Source organism: Gigantopelta aegis, unplaced genomic scaffold, assembly GCF_016097555.1.
Source record: "Gigantopelta aegis isolate Gae_Host unplaced genomic scaffold, Gae_host_genome ctg3304_pilon_pilon, whole genome shotgun sequence".
NCBI lineage: Eukaryota > Metazoa > Mollusca > Gastropoda > Neomphalida > Peltospiridae > Gigantopelta > Gigantopelta aegis.
The window spans coordinates 22,718-31,621 of NW_024533272.1; the positions used below are offsets into that span (position 1 = coordinate 22,718).

General features: G+C 34.7%; 1 pseudogene; it reads right to left on the reverse strand.

Annotated features, from left to right (window-relative positions):
- Nucleotides 1-703: 703 nt before the first annotated feature.
- Nucleotides 704-8,395, reverse strand: LOC121392039 (annotated as a pseudogene).
- Between the last annotated feature and the right edge of the window lie 509 nt (nt 8,396-8,904).

Sequence of the window (8,904 nt, forward strand, 5' to 3'; positions counted from 1 at the left end):
AACACTTCATTATACCTTGATAAGTTTACGCAAGTTCTCAGAGGCAGCAAGCCGTATATCTTGGTCCACATTACCATAAGCATGTACTAACAACTCAATTGCACTTGAAATTAACTGAGGATTGGTCTGAGGCTAGAAGATATATATTAAGTCTATCTCCATCCATCATTCATCAAGTTATATATATATACAAACATGTAACCATAGTAAAATATCTGATGCAGTATCCCTAACCTCAATGATTTGTTTCATAACATTATTAGTGAGTTCAGTCAATGAACTACATATTTGTTGACTGGTACGTTGTTTAGCTCCACTATAAAATAATGATATTTTTAAGAATACAGTGTGATAGTAGTACTGACCTCTGTGATTACTGAGCTCCAAAAGAAGTCTCCTGAGTGATTCTAATATCTTACCACCGCCCTCCAGAACTTGCTTCAGCTGCCATTGTCTCCTCACTGATCTCAGTCAACCATTTACAGAAGAGTTAAAAATTAACCCACGGGAGAAAAACAAATGACGGAGATATACGTATACTGGTTAATTTAATGTATACTGGTTATTTATTTTTACAATATTATTTTGCACAAGTGACAAAAGATCTGATGGTACAATTCATTTCTTGTGTGAAAAATGAAAAAGCCTAATACAAACTCCATAAAATAATGATAGAGCAGTGTTCCTAGAATCAACCTTAAAACTAACAGACTAGAAAAAACATGATCCTAGGACCACCCATCTCTTGTTGTTCTTTAGCAAATGCTTCGAAAAAACTGGTAGATTATTGTAACGCTAGAAGAATACCAGTTCCAGAGCCCAATAGCACCTGGAGGGAGGAAGAGAGAGAGAGAGAGAGAGAGTCAGTAATCCATGCACATGTAACCAGTCCATTGATATTACCTAGAAGTCAGCCTGTCCCACTGAGAGTGCTCCAATACACAAACCACCAAAAGGGCTGCAGTAGGAATGTATCTGTTGAGTTCATGGATCATTGAAGAGTCTCGATGACCTCTCATCACCATACTCTGCTCTTGAGTTGTTTTGCAACCTAAAGATAATGCAATGAATTGTTATTAGTGGGTGGAGTTACGACTAACATCTTTAGCAGACTACCAGAAACATGATCCACGTTTAGAGAAAAAAGCACAGGATCCAAGCAGGAAGACAATGTAGATAACAGCATGTATAGGATCAATAAGAACATGATTAGTGTCTCAGGAGGACTAGACAAAAGAAATGTTAAAGATGAGCTATCTTAAATCATATTGAGACAACCACTACTCATTGATAAAACATAGTAATCTAGTACCTCATATAATAGCGAGACCACCTACAGGAGAAGAGCGAGCTGGTCCCCCCTCCTCCCACTGTCTCCCACACTCCAAGAAGATTTACTAAAAAGTTACCAGCAAAGCGACTTGATAGTACCTGAATGAACCAAATGATATGAAGTAATATACTAGCAGTATATTTACCTGTGACATGACATAGAGATTAGACACAAGTGCTGACTGAAGAATAATGGGAATATTAGAAGTATAAAGAGTTTGATTGGGTAAGTCCCTTGTTGTCCACGGTAACGAGTACTCTTAACAGGCAGATCAACACGAAATCCCTATAGAAATTTGCAATATAATACAAACACAATCAGTCATTAATTGGCTAACTTCAAATTACCTGAAAGAATATAACCACTGCAAATATGAAGATAGTTGCCATCAAATTAGTCAAATTGGGAAGGTTTGGACGATAAAAAGCTTCTCGAAGTCCTCGAACTTTGTCTGTCCTGGTAGCCAAAAGATGAACAGAGCAATAACAGCTCCTTCAAATTCAGTACCTCGTCCTAAAAAAGAAATATAGAAATAATCTCACGTTTCTCCCCCCCAGGAGACCACCCAGACTAGTTTTGTTTTAGTAATAATAAAGAAAACAATACTAAAATAATTCTTAAATTTATCCATATATATATATACATATTACTGACTAGATATTACAACACCTTACCTGTATTAATAGTTGAAGGAGAGAAGGACTTCCACACAATAGTCTCACAAACATTAGTAGCAATAAACAGAGATATCCCAGAGCCTAACCATAACCCTTTTGTAACAACTCATCAGTAATAGGACAATAAGACCAGCAGCTACAAGCTGTAGGGACAATTAACATACAAATTCCAATGCCCATCTCTGAAGGAACACCATACATCCTGTCATCACATAGACAATAGCTGCCCTGTTGTAATAATCATACCAAATACTAGAAAAAGAGAGAGAGAGAGGAGAAGAGAGAGAGAGAGAGAGAGATCAGTGAAGGTGCATTGGTGCCTGCATAGTGTTACTTACATTTCTGAGCTCCATTGAATAATGATCGATCTTTAGGAGTGTCACCAACTTCAATAATTTTAGCACCAGCTAACAGCTAAAGAAAGAAAAACAAAATAAATATAAAGTTCTTATATATCAAGTTTGTTTCATAAGCACAAAAATGACTTATTTCAGAAATTACAGATCCATGATCACTTTTCACATATTGTAATGCAATTAATAAAACAAACATCATTACAATGTGTGAAAGGAAGTGACCACTTTCAAAAACACATTACTATTACAATAATGAATGGATTAATAATTTGAAAGAAGGAAATGATCAAGGAATAATCTAATATTAAGAGCAATAAAGTTGAAGTAATGTATTTATAATCTACTAGATCACTACCATATAGCAGTTTGTTTTACCAGTAAAGCTCAAATGTTCAGAATTGTAAAATAGTCCTGTCAAATTTGTTTTTACACAAGCTCAATTTTTTAGGCATCTCTTAAAATAAGCTGATGTTTACAAGGAGAGAGTATGTGAATTAGACCACTCCTTTTATCAAGTACCCACCTGCATTATCATAGAGGATGTCACTATAGGAGAGATACCTAGTTCCATTAATGTCCCTCTGTTGGATGCCATGATTACTCTTAGCCAGTAGAATGATCATCAACTGTCCGAAGACATGATACCAAACAGTGGATCTAGAACAGGAGATAGGGGATGTCTTGAGGGAGTATCAACTTACTTGACAGCATACAAGAAAGATGAATAATGTGGACTGCCGTCCATCAATTACTTCTCTTTAAATTGGATCTAAAATATAACATTATTAAGTACCTTATGAGGAGTATTATGGATACCTTTCTTTCTGGCTTGGATACTTCAGGTACATAACCACAAAGGGTTGGATGTAATCAAGTTTTTTAACTGCAAGAACACAAAATGGCGGGATCAAACTATACACAGTGATAATTGAGAATAGTGACTTACTTCCCATGAGTAATTTCAATCACTGATAGTACACAAAACGTTCAAAGGCTATTGAAAAGTGACAATCAAATTCGTATAACTCCGTAAAATAGTTTCTTTGCTGTTGCCACGTGTCACAAGCAATTATTAATAATAATAATTATTAGTGATTATTAATTAATATTCATTAATTTTATTCATAATTGCTTTTTTTTTAATGGTGAGTGATTAAAATGACTTCCAAAAGAAGAAACAGTTTCCTCCACCTCGATAATAACGACATCACCTGTTGCTAACAAATGGAGGTGTGGCCATGTAAAGTGGGAGGGGCATACCAACTGGATACTGTGTAATAAGACACAAAATTATTCAAATTATTTAATAACAGTAATCACATTCCTAGATATTGATATGATTAACAGACTATAATACAATAAGTTATCATAGTAGGTAAGGTTTTGCATATAAGCTTGTTATGAATTATATATGTTCATATTATTAAAAAATATAATAACATGGCCAAAACATTCTATAACAATATATATAATGTATTGTTTTATAACTAATTAATAAAATGTTATATTAAATGTTAGTTCATCTTACTTTAAACATTAATCCACTCCATGTCTTGAGTTTGATATCAATAAGAATTACATCTAATGGGCGGGGACTAGTACTTGAACTCCACCCATTAGCATTACGATACAAGATGTTATAACATGACCACTCATAGAATATCTAAATAAATACAAGTTACAATATCATGTTTGTATTAAGCATATTTAATAAAGAAATGTGGTGTAGTAGACTACTATATATAATTATTCAGAGGGACTCTCTCAAATACTCTGTTCCTATGGCTTTATCAATACATGATTATATGATAATGCTCTATAGGTATCCATCCAATATAGATTACTTACATTGCTGGTATAGGAGGAGTCAGTTCAAGATGATTTATGTCCCACAAGTTAATATCACTAGTTGTTCTTGTTGTTCTAATTGTAGACAGCTAGCTAGTGGGCAGAGATCTTCTGTGAGACCTCCAATTACAAGAACTTTGTTTTCATATCCAATAGCTACATGTGAGTGACAACCCTTGGGTAGACAAAGTGGTAACTGTAAATATAGAGTTAACTCCTGTTAATACTTTGTAATAATTAATACATACTTTCCTTATAATCCAGTCTTGAGTATCAAGTATCAATATATCATTAAAGACATGTCCATTCTCTTACGTCCACCCACTATCATTATCAGTCCTATCATTAATTGAGTTGTGGCTGAGTGTCGCCATCTACCCTCTAGTACATCTCCTAATAACACAAAGACTATTATACTAATCTGTGTGTGCGTGTGTGGTGGAGATTGTGAGATGATACAGAACTGTACATATATGTATATACCTTTGGTCTGGACTATTTTCCAGCTCCACTCATTGCTCATGTTATTAAAATTCAGTAGATATAAAGTAGAGTTTGGTGTTGTGGTGAAGCCCTGCCTCCAATAATGAGAACAGCACCTGAAGGTAGCAAATGTCATGGAATGATACATTAGTCCTCTTCCTGTGTAAAACAAAGGAAGTGTTGTTAGTAAATTACTAATAATACAAAATTAACATTAATGGGTACATCATTAGAGATTAATTCATCTACATCATCACATGACATAACTTAATAAGTATACCTGGACCATTTCCTGAGACTTTTAATTCTTCAATGTTCCATTTTCCATTTACAACTGATCTCTTCATTTTCAATGAGATTATCCAGTCGACTATGACCTACATAGGTCCCTTTATACCAAATCCTCCATATATCAAGTACAAATCTTCTGACAGCTGAACTGAAGCATGACCATACTTGAGGAGAAGAGAGAGAGGGAGAGATGGAGATGTTCTATACTGCACACATAATAGACACTCTGTACAATTGTCCCTTTAATAATTACCATCCATACATGCTACCTATTCAGTTGCCAGTTTGTCATTGTCAATCCAATTCAATCATCACTTCATTCATCATGTCCTCTGCCTCCTCTCTATATTTTATTTTATATTGGAAGATGGAGTAATGTAGATTCTTTGATGATGATGCAAATATCAAGTGATAGTGACTACATTTGAGGTGCCATTCTTCATATTCATCAAATGGTTCTAACGATAGGAGACGTTGACGTTCTTCTTCAGATATAGAATAATAGAATCTATTTCATGTCACATGACATAACATGAGACCAACCCTATAATTAGACAAAGAATCAACAGACTATTCATGACATTAATTAAGTACATGTCCTTGAAATTCAACTATCAGTAATTACACATATCATTGAAATATACTGTTACAAAACAAATATATAAAAACATACTCCATTAGATCTTACTTACAGCATTAAGATATCTTGACATTGTGAATGAGATGTGTAGGATATAGTTCAATATTAGGAGAGAGAGATGATAAAACTTTGAAAATGTCTCAACTAAACAAGAAGTGTTTGATGGTGACAATGCAAGTATGAGACTAACTTACATGACCTGACCAAACCCATCAAACGGTTTAAATGTTCGTAAACACATAATATTGCATTTGAGAGAACTTGGAGGTCCATTGTAATATTCTATCTACACTAGTATATCATGTGACAATAATAATTATAACATAGTAATATTACTGTTCAGGTAGTATGTATGTTAAGACCACTTCTGCTAGAATTATGTGGGAGAATCAGCTTTGAGACCTGCTTCTTTCAAGAATGTTCCAGATCTTGTATCATTGTAATATCACAACCAATCAGGTTATAAAAAAACCATTATTGACAAGTTCCTGTAACTTTGGATGGGGACTCAATAATTGATCTCTTCCTAGCAACAACAGCAGGGTAGTCAAATCTAGAGAGAGAGAGAGAGAAAGAGAGAAAAGGGGGGAGGGAGGGAGGGAGGGAGAGAGGGGGGGAGAGGAGAGTGTGTGTGTGTGTGTGTGTGTGTGTGTGAGAGAGAGAGAGAGAGAGAAAGAAGAGAGAGAGAGAGAGAGCAACATTAGAGCAACATTATATTATATTTATAGTATATAATATCTACCTCATAATAATGACAATTAATCAATCTTTCTTGTGACTTTAATCTGAAAAAAGAGCTATCAAATCCAGCACCTAATGAAAGGATCTATAATAATATATGCATTATCAGTTAAATAGAAACACCACACCCCACTTGATTCTCATGATACCTTCAGATGTCAAAACTTCATGAGAACTCTATTAATAGCTTGAAACCTTATCCAATTAACCCCAATGAATGAGAGGAGCACGTCGAGGAGTTCGGAGAGAGTAAAATACGCCATAAAAGGGTCATGGAAATAACCATTTGACTGGCAGAGAGCTGCTCAATGTACTATTGTCGTTAGTGCCCTGTACTTGCTGATGGGTGGAGCATGTAAGAATTATAACCATAGCAACAGAGTAGACTTACCAAAGTTGAAGTGTGTGAAACTGGTAGCCATGTTTTCAGTGTAAATTAATTAGTTTTATTATTCATTGTGAGGATACAATTTAAGTTATTTAGCACACAACATCCAATAAATAAAGATAAACAATGTATTGTTTAATATAAAAGAAACCAATTACTTAATGTGACTTTAAGTTCAATGATAGTTAATTTTTTATGCCTAGAGAAAAAAGATCACTAACTTATTTAATGCATGCATGAAATAAAAATGGCCTCAATTTTAATCAAAGGATAAACATATCATTTACAATCTTCAGTAATTTTCTCAATATCTCTCATTTCAGGACGTTCATCATTCAAATGTAGAGTCATTACCTATATTACCCTGTGTGTGTGTGTGAGAGAGAGAGAGAGATGCAAAGACGCATATATATGTTAAAGACTAACCTCTCATCTTCATTTACTTGGTTCTCTCTCTCTCTCTTCTTCAATACGGTTAGTATCGACATCTATTGACTGGTTCCGAAATTTATGGTGACCTTCTTTCACTTCCTCATCAAAAGAGACACTAAGGATCGATTTAATATATCGGGAATACCACGCTTCCTTCGTCTTTCGTTGATAAAACAAAACATAAGATGCTGTAGACTACAATAACATACCAAATAAGGTAATAGTTATTTATAGAATATATAGACTTACACAAACTGTTTGGAATCTGTGGCAACTTCTGAGACATGGCTATCATCAAAACTATACCCACTTGCCAGTATCTTTGTTTCTTGACCAAGGCAGTGTCTGTAGTGGGTGTGGTTTAGAACTTTAATAAAGGGGTGTGGTCATAAAAATGGCAATGACTTACAATGTCCTCCTCCCAGTCCACCATAATGATTAGAAACAGCAAAGAGATCATAATGAGGTGGAGGTTCACCTTCATCAGTAGTGACAACATAACTTGTAAGATCAAGTCCCCTGCACAAAAGAAGGAAATAGAAGGGTTTTAAAAAATGATCAGATATACTTACTCAAGAGGAAACTCAACTCTAGCCTCAATTTTATTTCGATACCATCTCATATGAGTGAACACAGTCACATGACAATCATTGTGACTAACTTCTCTTACCTGTTATAAGAGAATCTCTTCAAATGAATGACCAGTATCTCTGGCATTTTCCACAAGTCAAATTTCTTACTGGCCTGTACAAAGTCTTTACAACTAGGACAATACCAAGCATCATCTTCACCCAGTATCTCCTTTTTGAACAAAAAGATCCATACAATCATACACAGTAATGGCTTTCTTCTCTTCTTTAGGAAGTGTACAAGACTCATTTGTTCATAAGACTAAAGAGACCAAAGTTAGAGATAATACTATTTGATAATATTAACCTCAGCAATCTTCAGGTCTAGCAATCATCCTTCACTTCCTGAAAACCCATCACAACCTATATAAGTTTGACCTGAAGACAATGTTATAGTTTATGTTCATTATATAATTCCTTTTACTAGTCAGTTTAAGTAGTTGGTCTCCATCTTTAAGCTTTTGGACTTCTTGAGAACCATAAGAGTTGACAACAACAAGTTAAACAAATCATTATTCTTATTCTCCTCTTCTTCTTCTTCTTTGTGTTTTTCTTCATCATTTCCTTCAGTGTCCATTGGTTCCTCATTCTTATTGGATTATTCTCAGTCTGTTTGTTCTCAGTTTGGGATTGAGCCCCATCATTCATTCATGGAATTTCCAGGCTTAGGTTCAACAGTAGGCTGTACATCCATCTCTTCAGTATCACCTTCATTGGACAGGTCTAGAATAAGAGAGAATATTATGTCTAATTACTTACTAATTTATAATACCTAAGATTTCAGTATCTCTCCTTCATCTGTTTTTTGTTGACCTCTTCTTGTTTCCTTCTTTCACCTTGTCACTTTTTCCTTCTCTTTGCTTTAAAATCCGTTTGATAAAAATTTAAAAGATCTCTTCTTTAGGAATAGTCAAAGACACATATCGCTTGATCTGGCCCATAATGGTCTCGTAAAGTGTACGATAGGTGCATCCCTTTCGTGGGACAGTTACTACAATAGGTAGGCCAAATACTTGACCATAAGTTGACCACATGTTGCTGTCCATAGTATGTATATGATTTGTGAGACCTAATAAATGGATGGGA